Consider the following 25,714-nt stretch of genomic DNA (forward strand, 5'->3'; position numbering starts at 1 on the left):
CAGCATCCTGGCGTTGAACGCCCAGAACAAGCATGGTTCTGGCATTCAACGCCAGAAATGGCAACAAATGGGCGTTGAACGCCCAGAGTTATGTGCAAGGGCATTTTACATGCCTAAATTGGTGCAGGGATGTAAATGCCTTGACACCTCAGGATCTGTGGACCCCACAGGATCATCTCAGGATCTGTGGACCCCACAGGATCATCTCAGGATCTGTGGACCCCACAGGATCATCTCATGATATGTGGACCCCACAGGATCCCCACCTACCTCATCATCTCTCTTTCCATTCATGATCATCCCTTCTGTTTTCCATTTACCACTCACATCCATACACCCACTACCTTCAAAATTCAACATCTCTCTCCCACCCAATCCCACCCACATGGCCGAATACACACATCCATCCATCTCCTCCATATCTTCCTCTTCTTCTTCTATTCTTTCTTCTTTTGCTCGAGGGCGAGCAACATTCTAAGTTTGGTGTGGTAAAAGCATAGCTTTTTTGTTTTTTCCATAACCATTGATGGCACCTAAGGCCAGAGAAACCCCTAGAAAGAGGAAAGGGAAAACAAAAGCTTCCATCAAGGGTCTATAGCTCAGTGGTAGAACATTTGACTGCAAATCAAGAGATCCTTGAGATACCTCAAGGGATACATTTTCTTCCACACAATTATTAGAAGCAACTAAGGGTGGAACATCAAGAGCACTCCATCATCCTTCATGAAATTAGAGAAAATCAAAAAGCAATGAGGGAGGAGCAACAAAGACAAGGAAGAGACATAGAAGAGTTCAAGGACATCATTGGTTCCTCAAGAAGGAAACGCCACCATCACTAAGGTGGATTCATTCCTTGTTCTTACTTTCTCTGTTTTTCGTTTTCTATGTTATGTGCTTATCTATGTTTGTGTCTTCATTACATGATCATTAGTAGTTAGTAACTATGTCTTAAAGTTATGAATGTCCTATGAATCCATCACCTCTCTTAAATGAAAAAATGTTTTAATTCAAAAGAACAAGAAGTACATGAGTTTCGAATTTATCCTTGAACTTAGCTTAATTATATTGATGTGGTGACAATGCTTCTTGTTTTCTGAATGTATGCTTGAACAGTGCATATATCTTTTGAAGTTGTTGTTTAAGAATGTTAAATATGTTGGCTCTTGAAAGAATGATGACAATGAGACATGTTATTTGATAATCTGAAAAATCATAAAAATGATTCTTGAAGCAAGAAAAAGCAGCAAAGAACAAAGCTTGCAGAAAAAAAGAAAAAGAAAAAATAGGCGAAAAAAAAATATAGAAAGAAAAAGCAAGCAGAAAAAGCCAAAAGCTCTTAAAACCAAGAGGCAAGAGCAAAAAGCCAATAACCCTTAAAACCAAAAGGCAAGGGTAAATAAAAAAGGATCCCAAGGCTTTGAGCATCAGTGGATAGGAGGGCCTAAAGGAATAAAATCCTGGTCTAAGCGGCTAAACCAAGCTGTCCCTAACTATGTGCTTGTGGCGTGTAGGTGTCAAGTGAAAACTTGAGACTGAGCGGTTAAAGTCAAGGTCCAAAGCAAAAAAAGAGTGTGCTTAAGAACCCTGGACACCTCTAATTGGGGACTTTAGCAAAGCTGAGTCACAATCTGAAAAGGTTCACCCAATTATGTGTCTGTGGCATTTATGTATCCTGTGGTAATACTGGAAAACAAAGTGCTTAGGGCCACGGCCAAGACTCATAAAACAGCTGTGTTTAAGAATCATCATACTGAACTAGGAGAATCAATAACACTATCTGAACTCTGAGTTCCTATAAAAGCCAATCATTCTGAACTTCAATGGATAAAGTGAGATGCCAAAACTATTCAAGAGGCAAAAAGCTATAAGACCCGCTCATTTGATTGGAGCTATGTTTCATTGATAGTTTGGAATTTATAGTATATTCTCTTCTTTTTATCCTATTTGATTTTTAGTTGCTTGGGGACAAGCAACAATTTAAGTTTGGTGTTGACGGCGCCAAAAACTTGGTGCGCAGAAATTGTGATTACACTTTGATTATGTAAAATTCATCGCTCTTTCTTTACCGGGTAATGGCGCCAAAAACATGACGCTAATACCATGGTTCACAACTTCGCACAACTAACCAGCAAGTGCACTGGGTCGTCCAAGTAATACCTTACGTGAGTAAGGGTCGAATCCCACGGAGATTGTTGGTATGAAGCAAGCTATGGTCACCTTGCAAATCTCAGTCAGGCAGATGTAAAATAGTAATGAGGTTTTCGAAATTAATTAATAAAACAGGGATAGGAATACTTATGTAAATCACTGGTGAGAATTTCAGATAAACGAATAGAGATGCTTTCGTTCCTCTGAACCTCTGCTTTCCTGCTATCTTCATCCAAAGCAGAGCTCCACACCTTAATCTATGGAGTGTAGAAACTCTACCGTTAAAAATACATAAGTGAAAGGTCCATGCATGGCCGAATGGCCAGCCCCTCTGATCTAAGAACCAGGCGTCCAAAGATGATCAAAAGATTCAAAGATAATCCAAAGATGTCAAATACAATAGTGAAATGTCCTATTTATAATAAACTAGCTACTAGGGTTTACAGAAGTAAGTAATTGATGCATAAATCCACTTCCGGGGCCCACTTGGTGTGTGCTTGGGCTAAGCTTGAGTGTTGCACGTGTAGAGGTCCTTCTTGGAGTTGAACGCCAGTTTTTGTGCCAGTTTGGGCGTTCAACTCTGGTTTTGGATCCTTTTCTGGCGCTGGACGCCAGATTTGGGCAGAGAGCTGGCGTTGAACGCCAGTTTGCGTCATCTAAACTTGGCCAAAGTATGGACTATTATACATTTCTGGAAATCCCTGAATGTCTACTTTCCAACGCAATTGGAAGCGCGCCATTTCGAGTTCTGTAGCTCCAGAAAATCCACTTTGAGTGCAGGAAGGTCAGAATCCAACAGCATTAGCAGTCCTTCTTCAATCTCTGAATCTGATTTTTGCTCAAGTCCCTCAATTTCAGTCAGAAAATACCTGAAATCACAGAAAAACACACAAACTCATAGTAAAGTCCAGAAATGTGAATTTAACATAAAAACTAGTGAAAACATCCCTAAAAGTAACTAGATCCTACTAAAAACATACTAAAAACAATGTCCAAAAGCGTATAAATTATCCGGTCATCATCCGGGAGCCGTGGGAAATGGACTGACGAGGTCGATTCCGCAAGTTTCGAAGGGATGCTCCGCTGTTATTACATTACTTCTTGGTGTAGGTCAGCATGGACTTGGCATTTCTTGAAGCTTTTGACCAATTGGAGAGAGCCTCTGATGATGGTGAGCCAGAAGTATTCGACTCGGATAACCTTTTATGCTAGGATTTTTCTCTGACGTGGTGGCCGTAACATCCTTCGTGAATTTTACGAAGTATGTAGTCTGTGTCGCTGGGTTCTATACATTTGAGGAGGGGTTGAGACAAGCCTCGTTTGTATAGCTATCCGGCTATGGTGGTATATTTCACGGCCTCTAGCATTATGCGTTTTGCCTCTTTTGGGTCCTTAGGCAGGTCCCCATCGACGAGGTATCGGAGGATCGGGGTGGTCCAGGATGTTGGTTTGACACCGGTAAGTTTGCCGAGGTTGTGGTCGCGACGGATGGTGTCTTGACGACTTCCTGGATTAGTAATTGGTTTGCCGGGACCGACTTGGTACTTGCCAGTTTAGAAAGTAAGTCCCCTTTGCATTTCGTTCACTAGGAATGTGCCGGATGGTTACCTCATTAATTCGGCGGTTAGTTCCTTGACTTTGGACAAGTACTGTTGTAATAGGGGGGTGCCGTGTTTGGTAGTCCCCGTTTATTTGGGAGATAAACTATCTGGGAGTCTCTGCAGACTTCTAGCCTTTTTGCGCCGACTTCTTTGGCTAGCATCAATCCGGCTAAGAGGGCTTCGTATTCGATTTGGTTATTAGAGATCGGAAACTCGTACCGAATGGTCTGTTCGATAGCGAACTCATTCCATTTTCCAGTATTATTCCCGCTCCCTCGGAGCTGGTATTTGATGAGTCGTCAATGTGGAGCTTTCATAGCTCCTAGACTCATTTCCATAGCTGCGGTCCCGCTGTTTCTCGTGTCACTATTTGGGCGACCTTTTGTTCTTGGTTTCTTGCCGTGATCGGCTTCTGGAGGTTGCTTGGCTTGCATGTTTTGGATGATATCGTTCCTTGGAAGCGACCAGGCTTTCGAGCGTTTGTACCCTTTGATAGAGATCTTGGATAATTTGGATTGCTTTCTCTCCTTGGCCATCGGTTGCTCTAGCCTTATTGAGTTGGTGATTGTCTTCTTTTGGTTGTTGCCTGTTAGGGATCGATTGGCGGTGCACGGTGCTGGTTATCCTCCCGTGGGTCGGCGGGGGGACGTTGTTTCATGGCTCGTCCATCGGATTGGGTGGGTCTGACTCATGGTGAAGGTTTGAGGATCGCTCTTTGAATTCTTTCGTCATGTCGCAGAGGCTTGGCAAGTTCTCGCAAACGGCACTAATGTTTTGAAAGTTGTCGGTATGGGTTGTAAGATGGATCAGAGACTCGCCGGCCTTGGGTGGTGACGGGATCGGATCTTCTTGGAGCGGCGATGGGTGGTACCTATAAAGATACTCCGACGCTCAAGTCAGAATGGATCTGAGAGGTATAGGTGAGAGTTAGGAATGTGTAATGTACCTGAGGGAGCCTCTGGCTCCCTTTATATAGTTTGTATTGTTATCTTATCTTTATCTTGTGGACTAATATAAAGAAGTATTTAAATTCGAATGTTTAGTTAGGCATTTGTGGCTACTAGGCCGGTCTGGGTCATATTGGTGTCTCGACCTATGTAACCGAATTGTAACTACTCTGATTCGAGATTCAAGAGTTGGATCCGGAACATGACCCAATAAAATTTTCGTAAATTAAAAATTTACTAAAATGCACTCACTTAGCTTATATATAAAATTATAAATTGTCATATTAGATATATTAGATATTTAATGTTTGTATTGGATTATATTAAATTGTGTTTGGAATTTTGAATGTAGTTATCTTATGTTAAACTTTGTTGAATTCTTGAAAGATTGTTTTATGATTTGTGTTAATTTTCTATCTATAGATATCTATAAATATTTGTTATTCTTGTAAAAATAATTAAACAAAAAAAAAAAAATCATAAACTAGAACGAGGAGAAAAACGAAAACAGAGAGGAAAAGGGATATTCGCCCTAAAAGTAACCATTGCCATCCCAAACTGAGATTCCCCGTTCTTTTTCTATTATGTTTGTCCATTGGATTAATAATGATGCATGTATATGTATTACAACATTATGTTGTTTTTAAAGCAAATAAACAGAAGTACAGTGCTTTCATAAATTCACATTCAATGATCTTGCTAGGGGAAAAAATTGTTTAAGTTTGTATAATAAGAATGACTTAACTTTTGCATCTATTACTATTTAATCAATGCTATTATTAATTATTAATAGTAATACATTTTGGTTGTTGTGGAGGTCAGTATTTATTTATTGGTCCACTTTGGTGGTATTTGGGCCACACAGCCCATTCAATATATGGAACCCTATTGACTAATTAATGTTATATATATATATAACCAAGTTGGGTTGGTCTAGTGGTTAGCTCACTAGTCCGCTTAAGCAAGTGTCGGGGGTTTAAATCCCGCCTTGTGCATGCAGCAACCCATTGGCCAGCAGCAAACCCTTAAATGGAGTTCAGTACCGCGATGGATTAGTCCTTGACCTGGATTAAAAAATATTGTGAGAAACAAAAAATAAAAACATGTCTTTTTGGCTATTTATATTTATAATTTTTTACTTATTATTATTCTTTGTGTTTTTTCTTTATACCGAAGAGACAGTTGTTCAGGCATTTGTCAAGCTAAATAACCATTCCAAATGCAAAGAAGAAACCAGTTTATGTGAAAATCACATCAGCTCTACAACCAATGAAATAATGAGTTGCATTTGGTAAAATGTTGCTTTCTAAGTGTATTGAGAATGAGACTTGATTTTTCTTGTAATTATTTATTTGAAGAAATTAAAGTGGATTCTCTTTCAGTTTTCAGATACTATTATTTTAATATAGAAAAACTCAAAAGTTTAGTATCACTTTTTAATCTTAACATATATTTGAAATTTTATTTGTTCCATTGTGGTGTGGTTATTAGAGAGCTGAAAATACAAGAGTATTGTTATGTGAGTGTGGTGAAGCCTATAATTATGAAGATGAAGAAGAAAATGGCAAAAGAGTGATTAAGTAATAGAACAGAGGACAGCTTGCATCACTCTTTCAAGAAATCAGAATGAATGAATATATAAATGAAATGAAACTATCTATAATTCTATATAGTCTTAGGCTGGCTTGGATCATGAGCTTCTCTGCATATAATGCTTGCCTTTTAAGTTTTTTTTTCTGCCCCAGCTGAGAGGCATCCCTAGAAACTAGAGCTATCATTTTATCACATTAAATAGTGCTATATTTTGTACATAACAACAAGTCAGAATTTCAAATGGATTCCAATTTCTTTTAAATAAATATAATATTTACTAATAAATGTATACCATGTTTCATATTTTGTTGTTATTGTAAACAAAATATTTATATAGTACAAATGAAATATATGTTTAAACAACATTAAACATATTTTATTTACAAATATATATTATTAGTTTGCAGTGTTGTAAATATCAGTTTGGATAAATTGACAAATATTATAATCATTTTATTTATTTAAAAAAATCAATTCAAATTGCTCTCTTAAGTAAAAACAAAATAAAAATCTAAATTTAAGAAAATTCATTACCATGATTTAATTTCTGTGGTCTGAATTATATATAATGATGTTATTAGGTTTTATTATAAGATATAAGTTTCAGGTGCAATAATACTAAATAAGTTTGAAGAAAAATATTATATATTTGGTAAATAAAAAATTTCACTAAATTTAAAAGAAATATCAGGACGCTCGCTTAATCCTAATTATTTTAAACATTTTTGCAGCAAATTAAAGGCTGTGTATTATTATTGTGATTATCTTGTTCTGCATGCCAGTTATATCTTTTCACACTGAAATGTCTATTTTCTTATTATTATCACTTTCTTCGTATAGTCCAATGCCCTTTTTCCTCTCTTTTCCTTTATTCACAAATTCAATAATGCAATAAACGAAATTCTAATTAATAGCTATATTTATACACTAAAAATTTATATACTTATCAAAAAATACTAAAAATAACCTTAGAATTAAAATTAGAAAATAATATGTACTATAAGAAAAATGGTATAAAAAATTTAATTAAAAGTAATAAATTGAAACAATTTACAAAATGATTTAATTTCTCATTTGGGAATCTATGTTCTGGTACTGGGAATATACCACAGCAGTGGTCATGTCATAATTGACACAGACCAGAATTGCTCTATGAAACTGATATTATGTAGTTTATGTGGCTACCTTTTCGGCTACTCTCAGTGCTACTTAGATTTGATGATAGGATAACCAAGTTTTTGCACTGTCAAGCACATAGAAATTAATTAACTAATTATCTAATCAGGTCTTTTGGCTAATAAGCTTCTAATTTGTCATAATGTGCACATCATCATTATCTAGTGGATTTTCTTTAATTTTTTTAATCCAACATTATGCTTATTGTTAAATTTAACTTAAACTCTCTCGATGTTTTATCAAATTTAAAAAACTTTCTATAATTTAAAAATTGTACATGGAATAATGTTGCAATTTGACCCAGTATATTAAGCTTGAGCCTCTTCTATTTAATACTTTTATGAAATTGGTTCACTTATCTTTATCATGTTATTAGTCTATTTCATGTGGGGTGGTTATGTCAATTATATATACAACATTAAATTGACCTTGAACGAAGTTTCTAGACAAGGTTGATTATTTTCACTTCAAAGATCAATTGTTGTGAGGTGTCATCTGAGTATTGAAAATCAACATACATAGTATTAATTTATGTCTTGAATAATTGAAAGCAATTGAACAAACTCTCTGATTTTTAATTAGAGATATATAATAATTAGCTCATTTATTATGTTTCTTTATGGGAATTAAAAAAAGATACGATTTCAAACTATAGAGATTTTATTTTGTTTATAATTTAATTTGGATACCAAAGTAAAAATATTGAGAAGAAAAGTGTACCGGACGACGCGAATTGAATGTTTTAAAAATTCTTTTGGTGAATAATAAAATTGAGTCAAGAATAAAAATTTTTATTAAATATTTGTTTGGATTTTTTATTAAAAGTAATTTTAATTTTTTTTATCAAAACTTTACTCTTCACCATGGTATAAATTAGGTGATGGAAATTTAGATTAGGAGCACCTCAATCTTGGGTTTCAATGATTTTTAATAGATGTTAAAAGTTATCTCAATCATTTGCGGAAAATTATTAAATTAGCCATGCCCATCCACCAGTGTGTTCGGTATCTGGAATATAAAAATGTGTGTGATTGTTATCCACAATTTCGTTATTTCATTTTTGTAACTAGTGATTAAAATAGCACTTCTCTTGGTTTGTAAACCACTTCACTTTTATGTACTTGTTTATGTTGCAAAATTTTATGAATTATGATTAAATCTAATTACCATAGTACCCCACCCCTCACATATAAGACAATTATGGATAAGATAAGGACAAGAGAGATACCAATTCCCTCTTAAATTAGTGATGTGATATAAAGTATATGATTGTGAGCTGGAAATTCGCAAATATTTTGGACTAGTTAGTTTAATTTTAAGGAAGGAAAAAAAATCATAATACCAAGATCCATAATGTGTCTAGTTAGTCCAAGATAAATTACATTAACTTCTTAACTATAGAATTACGTGATATTATATATAGCCTTTTATTATTAACACTTTGATTGAGGTAGCAAATATAACAACTAAGGGTAGAAGAGTGTGAGAGGGGTGAAGGACGAAAGGGGTTTTAGGCTTTTTGCGTAAACATTAATAACCAAAATTAGATGCTATATATGAAAGGCACTTGTTATATTATATAGTACATTATTGATCTTATCTAAACTAGCAGCTGATTGAGGACAATTTTTGTTCCCATAATTAATATTGCACGAGCATGCAATAAAGCATGCATATGACATTGCATTATATTTAGCTCTTTCATGATTTATATAACAAAAGCAGTGGTCCAACCCATATACATAAAATTAAATTATCCCCTTTTTTATCCCTCATTCATTCAAATTAAACCCCACAGTTCGGTGTATAGAAAATGATGGGGAAAAAGAGGGTATCATTATGTTCAGTTACAGAATCCTTTTGACTATTCACTGCCAAAAGCACAATTTGGCCAACAAAGTTTATTTGTAGTTCAACTCCCATGAACCTAAGCCTTAGACAATATATATATATACAGCTAATAAATTAAGTTTGAATTAATAAGAGCATAGCTTATTAGGGTATGGAGCCTAGCCTAACTGACATTATTAGTGTACATTTTATACGTCATTTATTAGTTATTAGTTATGGTTAATAAATCTTCTCTGTTTGCTTTGTGCTTATATGGAAAATTATCAGGTGTACCGGGAAACATCTAGGTCATTGCTTAGTTCCTATTCATTTGTGTAATATCCATTGCATTAAATTCACAACCCATATGTTACTAATCCCAAAGTTCCCTTATTACACATAGGTCCTTTTGTTAATGTTTTAATTTAGTACTATATAATATAATATATATGGGTCTCAACTCCTATGAAAATAAATACTATTATTAAATGAGGCAATAATTATTAATCAAATGAAACCAAAAACGTAACTAAAAGTATAGATAGCCACCCTATGGTTTAAACAGCTTTAATTAGGAAAAACCTTAAAAGTTAGGAACTTCAAAGTCCTTGGTAGGTCTCGATCACATTCTTTTTTATTCATTCTAGGTTAAACTAATTAAGTTGCTCACAATATAAGTTTTAGAATAAATGAGTGAGTATACTTATAAAGAACTCTGATACTTAAATTAATAAAAGTTTAAACAGATTATATAAAAAATAGAATTGAAAATACCTAAATTTTATAAAATATTTATAAAAAAAATAATGATTTGATCATTACTCTTCATTTATAAATAGTGAATGATTTCTTCTTTTATTACCTGGGAAGTTAGTTCACCTTAAATAGTAGGATAACAAGCTATTATTTACTATCTAAATCGAAAGGAACATGGGTAGTGATACCTATATTCTGAATTAGTCGGATAAATTAACCCGCATATATAGTTCACGAATTAATCTCTTTTGGTTTGAAAAAGGTCCATTGAGAGTAAATTAATTTATTTTGGACTATAACTTTAATTATTTAATCGTATGAACAATTATCTATCTATCAACAAAATCTATTAACACAAGTAGTATACAAATTATTCAAATTCTTTCCCATGTCCATCTTATTATTCATATATTAAAATATTAAGTTAGGAAGTAATGGGGACTTACCTATTTTCGGTTTTGAAATAATAATGGACATGTACTTTACTATCTAACTTCCTGTTTTTGCCTGGATATGGCCGAACTATAACTCGTTTTTTGGAAGCTATCAGCCGATCTCCTAGTACGTCACAATGAAGCTCGGTCGCCAAGTGAAGACAATGAGGAGAGCACCTGCAAAAAGCACTCCGACGCTCAAGTTAGTTTAAGAGAATAATTTAGGGAAAATCTCTTTGTTTTTGAACCAACATACCTCGGCGAACTCCGATTATTCGTTTTTATAATTAAAAGATGATACTGACCGTTTAGGTATGAATTAATCGTGTTGTATGTAACCGACCAAGAACTTTATTGCCATAAAGTCGGCGGGGTAAATGCGCAGAGGTAACGTACCAATTAAAAAAAGGGGACTGTCGAGCTATAACTCGTAAACATATAACGGTAATATCACAGCCCCCAAGTTTAGCCTAGACTTGAATGAGTCAGGTTGAGCTTTTAAATCTACGTGGCCGAGTTATAGCTCGGAATATGGAGCCCCCAGTTCAACTTGACGCATTTCAAATAATAAGATATAAAGAATAACGTTTATTGAAAACAACAAAAACCATGGTGGCATAAATTAATAATTATTAATGTTTATAAATGCAGGGTTCAAGTTCCGAAGTGGGCTTGGAACCGTTGTAAGTGGGGTTTAATTGATGGTCATGATCAAAACTTGGAACTGAAAATGTTTCATTAAATGAGTGTCCAAAATTTATCTTCAAGTTACATTTACTCGTGGATTTCGTTGCTGATTTGGCTTCGTGCTTCTTCAAAACTAATGAGTAGAAGAGGTTAGTAAGCAAAGTTCTTCATTTTATAGCTTTCCTGGTTTCTTTTTCTTTTTTTGAGAAAAAAGAATGAGTGACAAAAAGGAGAAATCTGTACCTAAGATAGTAGATGATGGTTCTTACGAGTGGGTTGATGCTGATATAAAAATAAGGGCTTTGTTGTTCTTTGACAAAGAAAGTGTTGAGGGGTTGAGTTTGTCAAAAATAGTTAGACCTGGGTTTCGGGTTGAGTTACTGCCATGCAATCGCATGGATCGTGTTTTTCATAGAAAGAAGGACTTTGAAAATTTTTATATGTATAGCTGCGTTCTTGAAGAATTGTTTATCAAGCTTCCGTTTACAAACTTTGAATGTAATTTGCTGACTCAAATGAATTGTGCACCGTCTCAGGTCCATCCTAATGGGTGGGCCTTTGTGAAATATTTTCAAGTTTTGATAGAATTTCTAGAGATTGAGCCTGAGTTAGAACTATTTTTTTTCCTGTTTCAAGCAAAATGTGTGTGGAAAGGTCTTTGGATCAATCTGAACAGTACCCCTGATTTTTTTGTTTTCAAATTGTATAAATCTTCTTTTAAAGATTTCAAGAAAATGTTTTTCAAGGTGAAGTCGGTCGACGAGGAATTTCCTTTTTATTTAGATCAAAATCTAGGGGAAAATTTTCCCTTTATTGGTGCTGTCAACCGAATCATATTCTAGAGCCCGAGCTTATAACACCACGGAATGAGTGTATAATCAGTTTTTTGATGGAAATGGTTGATCGGGGTGGTCTGATGTCTGTGTCGGATTTGCTTCCATGGGAAGAAGATAAGGCTTCTGTTATAAAATATTTGGGTGAGATAGTGTTTTGCTTTTCCAGTTGTGTAGCATTGTATTTGCTGTGTATTAACTGAATTTTGCTTGTTGTGTTTTGTTTTCAGGTGGCAAATACCCAGGGGTTTCAGCATCGAGCATGAGGGCTCGGTTCAAAATAAAAAATTTCGAGACTTCCTCCTCAAACCCAGAGAAGGTGGAAGGCGAGGCTGAAGTGAATCAGCCGGCACAGAAGAAAAAGGGAATTGTCTTCAAAAAGAGGAAGTCTGAAGTCATTAACCTGGATGAAGGTGAGAAAGTTGTTCAATTAAGTGAATTATCGGACTTTACCATTAAACAAGACAAACTTCACTCTTTTGAGGAAGAAGGCGATGGGTCATCTGTATGGGATAAAAAATTCCCATTTAATGTTTTGGCGGACGAGATTGTCCAGTCTGCCTCCGATGTTGCCCGTATCGAAGAGGTCGGTGATGTTGGGATAGACCAATTTATGCAGGTTGGTTAGCTTTCAATTATTATATATTTTTTTAAGGTTTGGGATAAAAATCGATGTTGTTTGTGCCCTTATTTTCAGGTTCTGGGTTTTCGTTTCGTTAGCATAGGGCAAAGCTAAGAAAAAAGGCATAGGAAGGTGTTACAGAATACGTCGGAGGCTGCCGACCTAAAGGAGCAACTGAAAACAAAGGAAACCATGATTGCCGATCTGAAAAAGGAACTCTCCGTTGTGAAAGAAAAACTAAAACTTGAAAAAGAGGAGCATGAAAGGGCGGTAGAGTCTTTAGGAAAGAAAGGAAATGAGCTGTCTACTATGAGTGACCATATCATTGAGGTAACTGCGAAGTTGAAGCAGATGGAGTCTAGCAGAGAAGTTGATATCCTTGACGCATTTGCGGAGGGCTTTAAACGTGCTGTCATTCAGGCAAAGTTCTTGCATCCTGGAGAGGATTTTGCTGCCATGAATCCGAGTAAAATAGTTCGGGACGGCCAGTTGGTTGATGATGAAGAAGTCATGGAGGAAGAGGGGGATAATAACTTAGGTGTTTAAGAGAATTGAAAGTATTAGTTTTATGTTTATTTTGTAATTATGTGGTGGCTGAGAGACATGAATACTCTCATAAAACTGTTTATTTTGGGTAGGGTATATAAATCCCTTTAATGACTGTTAAATTACTTTGCTTTGTTTTGCTGATAACATGTATGCGTGTGTTCTGAATATCTGGTATATATCCCTGCACTACAAGAAAATGGAACATTTGTAACAAAAAATTTGTATCAAATTTAAAATTGTTACAAAAAAATAGTATTTTGTAATAACAATTTTTTATTGTTACAAAAGAATAATATTTTGTAACAACATTACAAGTTGTTACAAAACATGATAATATTTTGTAACAATCTGTTTTATTTTGTTACAAATTATGTTAGTTTTTGTAACGATATGATGTTTTGTTACAAAATATTGTAATAATTTGTAACAAAAAAAAATAAGTTACAAAAATTCAAAACATTTTGTAACAATTTTTATTTTTGTTTCAAATACTCTAATTGAATGACAGATCTTTAAATAAAGTTTCGATCCGCAACAGATTAGTCGTTAGTCTGTCGGGTTAGGAAATACCATGGACCACAAAAAATATTTTAGTACACTAAAAATTATAATATTTTTAAAATTAACTAAAAATTAATTTATGTCACTTAAAGAAATTTTATTAAATTATAAATATAAATAAAAGTAACTAAATATAAAAGAAAAAAAACAAAATACTAAAAGCTGTAAAAAGGGATACACTTTAGTAAAAAATCCTAAGTCTCCCCACCCCCTCACTCACGAACACTCTGCGCCGTCTACCACTCCAGGAAGCGCAATGGAGATCTTGTCGGAAGAAGAAGGACCGGCGTAATTTTTGGAAAACGTTCTCTTTGTCGTCATCTCGTCTGTTATTACCGTCTCCTCCGCCGTTGTGTTGTGAACGGCAATCTGGTGGTCTTCGGTGGTCTTTGTCCCGTCGTGTGCGTTGTAAGATGCATAAATTTCAGAAAAAAATTTATTAAGAGCTAATTTTGATTCATTTATTTATTAAGTATTTTAATCTCAGAAATTATTTTATTAAAGATAATTAAAGTAAATTTTGATTAATTGAATTTAAAGTAATTTAAGATTTTATCTGATTTTATAATTATCGAATTATTTTCTATATTTAAATAATAAAGTTTAGCAAATATAAAATAATAAGAATTTTATATGATCTAATTTAAATAATTGAGATTTTAGAATTTAATACTTTAATTTTTATAAACAGAAAATAAATTATATTATTTCTAATTTTAAATTAGAATACTTGATTAAAAGCTGATTAATAAATTGATAATTGAGTAATATTTTTAAAGTAATTTTAAGAGATTAAATTAGATTTTAAATTTATACAATATACTTTAATTTTATTAAAAATTTACCAACCCCAATTTACCCAAAATTCTTAATTTCGCTTTTGTCCCAAATTAAACCCTATAAACCCTAACCCTAATTAACCCATAATTTTCCCCTTTTACCCAGGAACCCTAGCGCAGCCTCTCCCTTTCACTTTTCCTCCTCTTCAGAGCAACTTCATCCCCCGTTCAGCCATTATCATCAAGTTTGATCATCACCACCTCATCACCACCGTTCACCCCCTTGCTCCTCAGCGAGCTCACTGCCTCAGCTACCCGAACCACCCTTCTCTTCTTCTTCCTCCTCTGCTCCTTTCTCTTCTCCTCTGTTCGCTGAACCATGGCTGAACCACCGTCGTCAGGGACCAGATAGCGTGCGTGAGGAAGGAGAAATCCATGTCCTTGTGTCCGTCGTCGTCTCTAAGTGTTCCTGCAGACGCCATCGTCTTCGCCACGAAGCCAGCGCCGCCATGGTCCTCGCCAAGAAGCCAGCGCCGCCATCGTCACCATCACGGACTGCTGCTGCGCGTGCCGTCGCCGCCGCCTCTGAGTCTGTCGCCGTCGCTTGTGGGAGCCCGAGGAGAGACACGATCGAGAAGCCGCATCTTGTGGTCGCCGACGAAGAAATCACTGCCACCAAACCCCAGCCGAGCCGTCGCCATCGAACTAGGCAGAGAAGGAGAAAGTAACATCGTTGCCATTTTTAGAAGGGAGCTCGACCATCCTTGCCGCTGGAGCTTGTCACCGGAAGAGAGGAGGTGACGGCGGAGGAAGTTACCGCCGCTGTTCTACCTCACCGAATAGCACTGGAAAACCGCTCCTGCAGCCGCTGGAGGACTCCCCTGCAGCTGCCAAACCCTATCCCACTCCAGTTTGGGTTCCACGCCAAGAAGCCAGCGCCGCCATCGTCACCATCACGGACTGCTGCTGCGCGTGCCGTCGCCGCCGCCTCTGAGTCTGTCGCCGTCGCTTGTGGGAGCCCGAGGAGAGACACGATCGAGAAGCCGCATCTTGTGGTCGCCGACAAAGAAATCACTGCCACCAAACCCCAGCCGAGCCGTCGCCATCGAACTAGGCAGAGAGGGAGAAAGTAACATCGTTGCCATTATTAGAAGGGAGCTCGACCATCCTTGCCGCTGGAGCTTGTCGCCGGAAGAGAGGAGGTGACGGCAGAGGAAGTTGCCACCGCTGTTTTGCCTCACCGAATGGCGCTGGAAAACCGCTCCTGCAGCCGCTGGAGGACTCCCCTGCAGTTGCCAAACCCTATCCCACTCCAGTTTGGGTTCCGACCATGGTTCGTTTATGCCGGGTTTTGTTCTTCTAGGTGTCGGAGCTGCTTTCATTGACAAGGATGCGCCTCTTGAAGATGAGAAAATTGAAGGTTGGACTTGTTTGTCAATTTCATTATTCTAAATAAATTTGCCCAAATTTCTTCATTGCAAATACAATCTGTTTTAAAATGGACAATTTTTTTAGTCTTCCTATGTTTTCCTGATAATGCAACACAGGGTCCTGAATCCTGATAATGTAAACTTCATTTTTAATTGATCCAATGTTGAGTACTATTGTTGTGTGCTTGTTAATACCACCAATACTTACTGATTTTAATTGTTCATTGCTTAGTCATGGTGATTCTTTTAATTATTGAATGCCAATGATATTTTTTCTTATAAATGATAATGAGTACTGGTTTGGGGTTTGGCTTGAAGCCTGAAACTTAATTGAACTGATTGTATTTGCCCACCTATCTACAGTGGCTGAAGATGATGCTTACTTGGTCAAGAAAATTGGCCAGAGTTTCCAGTATTCTAAAATAGAGGTATATTCCTCTTCTTATATTCATGAATAGTCAGTTTTGTTCCTTGTTAACATACATGCATCATCTATGTATGGAAGATTAAACATAGATCGAATCCATTTTCTTATCAAGGCAAGAAGGGAGGAACAAATCCAAGCTGCTCATGACGAAGCCATGTTTGGTGCTTCAGCACTTCCACCTCCTACCAGTACTGACAGTGAGCCTGAAAGGGAGAATGAGAAAAAAGTTGATAAAAAAGCTGTTGTTACAAGCCTCTTAAGTGAAACGGTAAGTGGTTTCACTGCAGACTTATGTGGATAAGCATGATGAGTCATTGAAGTAATCCTTGTATTTGTGTGTGCATTTGTTGTTGAATAATTTCTCACATTAAGTTGTTATTGCTGCTGATTTGTCCCCCTCATTGCTTGCTTATTGAATGATTGTTAAATTCAATGAGAAAGGAAATGCTGCTGAGTTATTATTATTTGTGTTGGAATAGATGATGGTTGCTGAACTGAGATTGGTTTTATTGATAAATCTGTTGCTGAAATCGTTTAGTTTGACTTGATTGATTTTCTGTTGAATTAATGGATAAACTGCTATGCTCCTGCTGCTTGCAAGTGTAATGGTTATTGACTTCAATGAATAGAATGCTGCCTAAATCCATTACCTTTGTTCATTTTACTATTTTGGATGCTGTATGATGGGCCATTGATTGCTGTTCTGCTGAGTGCTGCTCTGCTTCTTGCTGGTTGGATTGGTTTTAATTGTTTCCTCATGTTTTCTTGCTGGAATTGGCTTATTTACTTCCTTCCTATGAATTCATTATGATTTTTTGTGTTTTTAACTGTCAAAGAATTCATATGAAATTTGAATTGATTGATTGAAATTGTGAAATAGGCAAATTTACTGCTGAAATGCTGTCGAAATTTATTTTAAGATGTTTTCAATATTCATCTTTGATTCAATTAATTGATTGAGTTGGTATTTAATTTCTTTTGGTTTTCAACTGTTGCTAAGCTCAATTGATTGATTATCCGGCTAAGTGCTTCACTGTTTTGGTTGTTGGAAGCTGGAAGCTTCGGGTTTTGTTATTTACTATTTGGTTGTTGTCCTATTTGGTTGCTCAATTAAACTGCATTGTGTTGTTTGAAAGGGTGCAAGTTGTGCATTGGTTATGTTTGTTGGAACCGTGGACGGTGGAAATATCCAAGATTTAGGGAAGGTTCTGCCGAAATTTTTCTAAACATTTTGGATAAAACTTAGTGGAAAAATTATAATTAGTATTATATCTTGTTTCTAACTTTTTTGTTTCGGTTTTTCTTATTCACAGGAGTGCTGAAATGGTGACCATATGCTACCTTGAGGGCTCAAGAATGTTTTGATGCATAGAGACACTAATCTATGTTAGAACTTTTATGTTTTGGTTGAACTTTTATGTTAGAACTTTTATGTTTTGGTTGAACTAATCAATGTACTCACTAGCTAATGTTATTTTGCTTCAAGACAATTTTAGCTAAAAGGATCTTGTTTGATTTATGTATGTTTTTGCATATTATATACATGTAAACTTGCTTATTAAAAGCGTTAATATATTAGTTAATTTAAAAAATAATTTAGTAAATTATGCATGTAATTTATAATAAAAAAAAGTTGTTACAAAATAATTAATTTGCTTTTGTAACTAAAGAAAAAAATGTTACAAAATCATGTTACATTTTGTAACAAAATTTTTTGATAGGAAAAAAATTGACTGTCACAAAAAATACCTTCAAGATCAAAATTTGTTACCACTTTTGTAACGGCTTCTGGTTTTTTGTATCAGGAAAAATTGTTACAAAATATTGTATTAAATTGTAACAGTTCCATTTTTCGTTACAAAAACTTTTTGTAACGGGACTTACTGCAATGGACCCTTTTTTGTTACAAAAATCTTTTGTTTCAAAATTTCGACGTTTTGTAACAATATTTTTTATTGCAAATACGCCTTTTTCTTGTAGTGCTGTTACGGTTCGATCATCATAGTATGCTGAGGAATTCTCAGCTTTCGGGCGTGCGCATGTGGGAACAATGCGACTTTTGTTTTGATGATTTGTCTCTTACTGGAACTATGGAAGTTGATATGTGAAAGCAAGTATTTGGAATAACCTTTGAATAAAATAAACTATTTGAAGAAAATTGACATTTATGCAGTACCTTTACAACTTTGAATAGGTAAGCTAGCCTCATTAAAACCTCCTTGAGCAAAACCTAGATTTGGGAAAAATCTCTAGGTAGGAAAAAGAGTACCAGCATTCTGCAACTTGCTAACTATAGTATTGCTTTAGGGAGTTGACATTCCAAGTGCTAGGTAACTTTGTGCCATCCAATTGTTCCAAAACATATGCTCCTTTGCCGAGTATTTGATGAATTCGGTAAGGTCCCTCCCATGTTGCTACAAGCTTGCCATGTGAGGGTGGTTTTCGAGCTTCCTCGGTCTTTCTTAACACCAAGTCGCCAATCTGAAAAAATCTCGGCCTCACCCTTCTGTTATGTCGCTGGCCGAGTCGTTGTTGCAAGGCTTTCTGGCAAATTGCAGCTGTGTCGCGCACCTCCTCAATTAAATCCAGCTCAGCTCGTCGAGCATCATCATGAGAGTCTCCTTCCGTTCTTAACGAGCCTTGTGATATTTCGATCGGGATCATTGCTTCTGATCCATACACTAGACGAAATGACGTTTCTTTAGTTGATGAGTGTACCGTAGTGTTGTAACCCCACAAAATTTCCGGAATAAGTTCGGCCCAGAGATCTTTGGAGTCGTCGAGCTTTTTCTTTAGAGCCTGTAGGAGGACCTTATTCGCTGCTTTTGCTAATCTGTTGGACTAAGGATGTTCTACCGAGGAGAAGTGCTGTCTAATTTTTAAGTTCTGCAAAAAATTCTTGAAATTATGGTCGGTAAACTGGCGACCATTGTCAGTTACTATATGACGAGGTATACCGAATCTGCAAATTATCTTTTGCCAAACAAATGATATCATTTGCGCCGATGTTATTCTAGCTAATGGTTGAACTTCAATCCATTTAGAAAAATAATCGATTGCAACCACTAAGTATTTTACCTGCCTTAGAGCTGTAGAAAAAGGGCCGAGAATATCGATTCCCCAATGATTAAATGGCCAGCTTACCATTGACTGATGTAAGTTTTCGGCTGGGACGTTAATGCTCGGACCATGTTTTTGACAATGGTCACAATTCCGAACTTTTTTCTTACTGTCGTCCCATATGGTCGGCCAATAAAAACCAGCACGGAGGATCTTTTGCGCTAGACTTCTTGCGCCTGAATGTGTCCCGCAAATACCCTCATGAACTTCGGCTAAAGCTAAGTCAGCCTTTGACCTGTTCAGACATTTTAGTAATGGTCGAGAGTAACCCCGCTGGTACAATTTGTCATTTATTAGTATGAAAAAGATGCTTGTCGCTTGAATTTTTTCAAATCCTGGTTATTTGGTGGAAGCTCTCAATTCTTTAGATATCGGATGTATGGCTGTTGCCAGCTATCATGACTATCTATATGGAAAGTGCCGATGATATTTATGCTCGGCTCATGTAGGGTTGATTGCAGAAGTGATGCAGTGTGTGATTGGCTGGTAGCTAACTTAGATAATATATCTGCCTTATGATTTTGATCCCTAGCTATGTGAGTAATTTTGATATTTGAAAAACTATTCATTAATTGTTTTACCATGTCTAGGTACTTTAACAGAATATGGTCCTTTGTTTGAAAACATTGGTTTACTTGTTGAACGACTAGCAGAGAATCACAATAAACTTGTAAATTAAGAACTTGCAGTTCGATGGCTAACCTGAGCCCATCAATTAGGGCTTCGTATTCGGCCTGATTATTGCTGGCCTTGAAGGAAAACCGAAGAGAATGCTCAATGACAACCCCCTCAGGATTTTCCAGAAGTATCCCTGCTCCAGATCCTTGGGGGTTTGAGGCTCCATCAACAAATAGCCTCCAGTGTGCAATGTCAGCATCCGAGCTTGGTCCCGTAAATTCGGTGATGAAATCAGCGAGGTATTGTGACTTGACAGAGCCCCTTGGTTGATATTGAATATCAAAATCGGATAGTTCAATAGACCATTTGATTAATCTTCCTGCTAGCTCGAGCTTGGCTAGTATCTGACGCAGTGGTTGAGAAGTTCTGACATTTATTGTGTGACTTTGAAAATAGGGACGAAGACGCCGTGCCGAGAAGACTAGTGCGTAGGCGAGTTTTTCTAACCTCGGATAGCAAAGCTCGGCGTTCTGCAGTGACTTTCTCACGAAATAAACTGGCTGTTGTGCCTTCTCATTTTCTGCAACAAGGACAGAGCTAATTGCCATGTCAGTGATTGATAAATACAAGTATAACGGTTCTCTGAGCTTAGGCTTCTGTAAAACAGGGGGCTCAGAAAGAAATTGCTTTAAACTTTGAAAGGCGGTCTCACAATTTTCATCCCATCGAAAAGTGGTATTTTTTCGTAAACATTTAAAAAAAGCTAGGGATTTAGATGCTAAACATGGTAGAAATCTGGATAATGCCGCCAAACGCCCTGTTAATTGCTGCACTTCTTTAATGTTTGTGGGACTAGTCATATCAAGAATTGCTTGACATTTGTCCGGATTCGCTTCAATTCCTCGGCTAGTGAGGATAAAGCCAAGGAACTTGCCGCCTCGCACACCGAAAGCGCACTTCTCCGGATTAAGCCTCATATTATAAGCTCGAATTTGGCCAAAGATTTCAACAAGGTCGTCAACATGGGAATGGCCGACCTTTGTCTTGGCGACCATATCATCAACATATACTTCAATATTTCGGCCTATCTACTAGTCAAAGACCCTGTTCATCAGCCTCTGGTAAGTTGCACCTGCGTTCTTTAAGCTGAAAGGCATGACATTATAACAATAATTACCATACTCAGTTATAAAAGCTGTTTTCTCTTGGTCTGATGGATGCATGAAAATCTGGTTGTAACTAGAGTAAGCATCCATGAAACTCAAGGTACCATAACCACAAGAGTTATCTACTAAAGTGTCAATAGAAGGTAAAGGATATGCGTCTTTAGGACATGCTTTATTAAGATCGGTAAAGTCAACGCACATCCGCCATTTACCGTTGCTTTTCCTTACCATGACGACATTGGCTAACCAAGTCGTAAACCTGATTTTCCGGATAAAGTTTGCATTAATGAGCTTTTTGGCTTCGGCCATGGATGCCAGCCTTTTCTCGGTTCCGAGATTCCGTTTCTTCTGGGATACTGGTCGGGCCGCCGGGTTTATGGCCAATTTGTGAGTAATAACAGATGGATCTATGCCTGGCATGTCCCCTGATGTCCAAGCAAATAAATCGACGTTCTCGCGCAGGAAACGGATGAGCTTATCCTTCTCTTTGCTTTCGACGGAAGTTCCCACGAAAGTGAATTTCATAGGGTCGTCCGTCAGAAAAAGCTTTGTTAGGTCGTCGTTTGCTGTAGGACGATCTTGGAAGTCGACTCTGGGATCTAGTTCGGCTAATATTGGCTGCTCGGCGCTTATGGAGTTAACCCGCCGATCATTGCTTCTCTTGATAGGCTTGAGGCTTGTGTTATAGCAGTACCAAGCTTCCTGTAAGTCGCCGTGTATCGTAGCAACAACATTATTCTGCACAGGAAACTTTACACAAAGGTGGACTGTAGAAACAATTGCAGCAAATCGATTTAAAAAAGGTCGCCCGAGAATAAGGTTATAAGGGCTAAAACAGTCGACCACGAGATATTGAATATCTTGAGTTTTGGAAAGTGGTTGCTCACCGAGTGTGGTTTGTAACCACACTGAACCCATGACTGGAACCCGTTCTCCTAAAAATTCGACCAGATCCCCTACAGATGGCTGCAAAATGTTAGTACTTAATTTCATTTTCTCAAATGTAGCAAAAAATAATACGTCGGCGCTGCTGCCTGGGTCCAGCAGTACTTTCCGGACTATTAAGTCTCCTAATTGGATAGAGATGACAACAGGGTCATCCAAGTTTGTGTCAATGCAATTATAGTCGGCTGGACAGAAGGTCATCTCTGGGATGTCTTGTACGGGCTGAGCATTGTTGGTGGTATCCCCAACGGTCAACATGGCCCTGTACGTGCATTTTCTGGCCGAACTTGTGGGCCCACCTCCGGCATATCCTCCAGAGATGCAATTGATGATACCCCGTGGCTCAGCGGGGGATTTTTCTTTGTCCCTGGATGAGGACCCCATGGGAGATGGGTCCGTTGTAGGAATAGTCCTTTTCTGCATATGCCCTGCAATATATTTGTCAAGATGTCCTTGTCTTGCTAGGCGTTCAAGGAGGTCCTTTGCGATAACACATTCATCGGTTGTATGACCATACTTCTGATGAAATGTGCAATACTTGGATTTGTCAATATTCTTGGGTTCTGGGTAGCTGCCGGCCTTTCGAGGGGGTTTGATCAACTTGGAGTTCAGGATTTCCTTGATAATGTCATCTCTTTTGGCGTTAAACTGCGTATACGAGTCATATCGTGGGGTAGGCTTAAAACTTTTCTTGCTATCCCGAGGTTTATCGTCATCCTTTGTATTTGCCAACTTTTCAGCTTTCCTGGCTTGACGAAGTTCTTCAATATCTATTTGCCCCTTAGCTTTCTCACGAAATTCGGCTAGTGTCTTTGGCTTGGATACAGCGATGGTCTCCTGGAACTTCTCTGGGCGTAAGCCGCTTTTGATTGCATGTAAATGGACCTCGGGATGAAGGTTCGGAATTTTCATCGCTATCTTCGTGAAGTGGGTGATGTAGTCTTTCAGGCTTTCCTGAGGGCCTTGCTTAACAGTTGTTAAATAGTCGGAGCCGTGTAGATATATCGCCGATGCTGCAAAGTGATCCTCGAATTGCTTCGCCAGCTCCTGGAAACGTGAGATAGAATCCACAGGCAAAGAGCAAAACCAGTCAAGTGCAGGACCATCTAGAAAAGACGGAAAACATCGGCATAAAATAGGGTCGGATGCACCGTTAACGATCATAATAGATCGAAATTTTTTGACGTGTTGCTTCAGATCTCCCAGGCCATCATAGAGGGTTAACGTCGTAGGCAAGGTAAATTGCCTAGGAAGCTGAAAATTCATTATGTCAGCTGTGAATGGTCCCACAGAGTTGTCGGGTTCATTATCCTCGTCTTCAGGAGGAGCTTCATCATTACGAGGGCCACCACCTTCATCATCTTGGGGTGTTTCCGAGACATGCGTTGGTGTAGATTGTCGCTCATCATTGTCTCGTCGTCCATGGTGGTCGTTATTATGCTCGATACGAGCATTGACTAATTGCTCAATTTGTTGTTGCATCCTTTGATTTTCCTCCATCATACGTTGATTTGCCTCGGCCATTTGTTGGTTAGCTTGTTGAAGCTCGGTAACCATCCGAAGGAGCTCGGAAGGGGTGGGTGGTGGTGCATCAGCCATTGGAGCCTGTGAGAAATAAGCAAAGAAAGATCTTTAACTTCTCGGCTCCACGGTGGGCGCCAAATGTTCTTGCCTGGATATGGCCGAACTATAACTCGTTTCTTGGAAGCTATCAGCCGATCTCCTAGTACGTCACAATGAAGCTCGGCCGCCAAGTGAAGACAATGAGGGGAGCACCTGCAAAAAGCACTCCGACGCTCAAGTTAGTTTAAGAGAATAATTTAGGAAAAGTCTCTTTGTTTTTGAACCAACATACCTCGGCGAACTCCGATTATTCGTTTTTATAATTAAAAGATGATACTAACCGTTTAGGTATGAATTAATCGTGTTGTATGTAACCGACCAAGAACTTTATTGCCATAAAGTCGGCGGGGTAAATGCGCAGAAGTAACGTACCAATTAAAAAGGGGACTGCCGAACTATAACTCGTAACCGACGTATAACGGTAATATCACTTCCAAACCTTGCTATTAAGATGGAAGGTTTATCATCATTTTCTCTTATTAAATAGAAGCATTTATGTGAATAAGATCAGATTTACTATTTCTTGACACGGGCAACATACAATTTAATTCAATGGTCTACTTAATTATAGACGAGGTACACACTAGGCTTACAATTTATACAATGTACTTTCCTAAATATCACCATGTCTATATTCTGCAATTACAGCCTAATTAGGGAGAAAACTAACAAATTCTGTACGGCAAAAAGTTTTAACATATCTTGCGTATTGGGTGTCACTAATGTATACTATTTATTTTGTTAAAGAACTCGAAATAAAGTCCAATACAATAAAATTTGTTAATGGATAATGTTACAGGGCAACCCAATTTAATATTTTAGTGGGTAATTAATTAATAATATTTAAAAGTATAAATTAAAAGAAGATTCTATGGTGTTTACCAAAAAATTAATATAACATGCTGTAAAAATAAGATATATATACATATATTTTGTTTATACTATAAATAAAATAAATAAAATAATATAAACAAATATAGAAATATAGAAACATTTTTTGTGTGTGGTTAGTTTGAGTTTATTACTTATGTTAAGGTATTTCATCCATCCCATTTGTGGTTAGTTTGAATATTTTGAAAATGAAAATATAGAAACATTTTTTTTTTTGTGTGTGTGCGTGTGTTTGTATGAATAATCGGCACATTTTTGGGTTTGGGGAAGAGAGAGAATTGTTATCTAATCTTTTTATTGGGTCCAATGTTTAAACCAACGGAAACATTCTGTAATGGAAAAACGGGAAGGAATTTATTGATGTCAGCCCACTAAATAGCCGAGATAACTGCTAACATAATTAACCCATATTTGCTTCAACCCATAGATGCTAAGTTGAATACCTTTTTTTTTTTCTGTTTGGTAAGTAATATTTTTAGTCTATCCAATATTTTTCAAAATTTTTAAAATTGACTTCAAAATTTTATGACAAAAAAAAAAAAAAAGCTTCAACATTTAAGGGTGTGTTAGAGCACTACAAGACTTAGTTTAGTAGCAACTATGTTTGCTTTGGTGTGCACCGAGTTCAAATCTTAATTATGAGTAGGAAGTTAATATACAGAACCACAGAGAAGGGAAGGGGATGTGTATGCGTAAGGGTGTAAATTGACCAAAAAAAAGTTGTTAGAGAACACCGCTGAAAGATTATATTTACTTCAATAATTTTTATTTGTATGATTACTTTCTAAAATAATCGATTATTATTGACAACCAATTTATGTTTTGAATGTATGCGGTATAACAAGTATAAAGTATTAGCATGTATCTTGCATGAGAAAAATGAAAATTCCGTAATTTAATATCGATCTTTAACTTCAAATTTAATTCTTTCATCATCCATGTAATTAACATTAATATTTATAATAATTTATGCTAACT

The 25,714-nt window shown here is 36.9% G+C and overlaps 1 long non-coding RNA gene across 1 annotated transcript; it reads left to right on the top strand.

Moving 5' to 3' along the window:
• On the top strand, positions 16,226 to 17,937 carry LOC110267135. The gene is made up of 3 exons (XR_002354484.1): positions 16,226 to 16,374; positions 16,486 to 16,641; positions 17,687 to 17,937. It is a non-coding gene; the product is annotated as an uncharacterized LOC110267135 (long non-coding RNA).

The sequence above is a fragment of the Arachis ipaensis genome, chromosome B09, assembly GCF_000816755.2.
Source record: "Arachis ipaensis cultivar K30076 chromosome B09, Araip1.1, whole genome shotgun sequence".
Classification (NCBI taxonomy): Eukaryota; Viridiplantae; Streptophyta; class Magnoliopsida; order Fabales; family Fabaceae; genus Arachis; species Arachis ipaensis.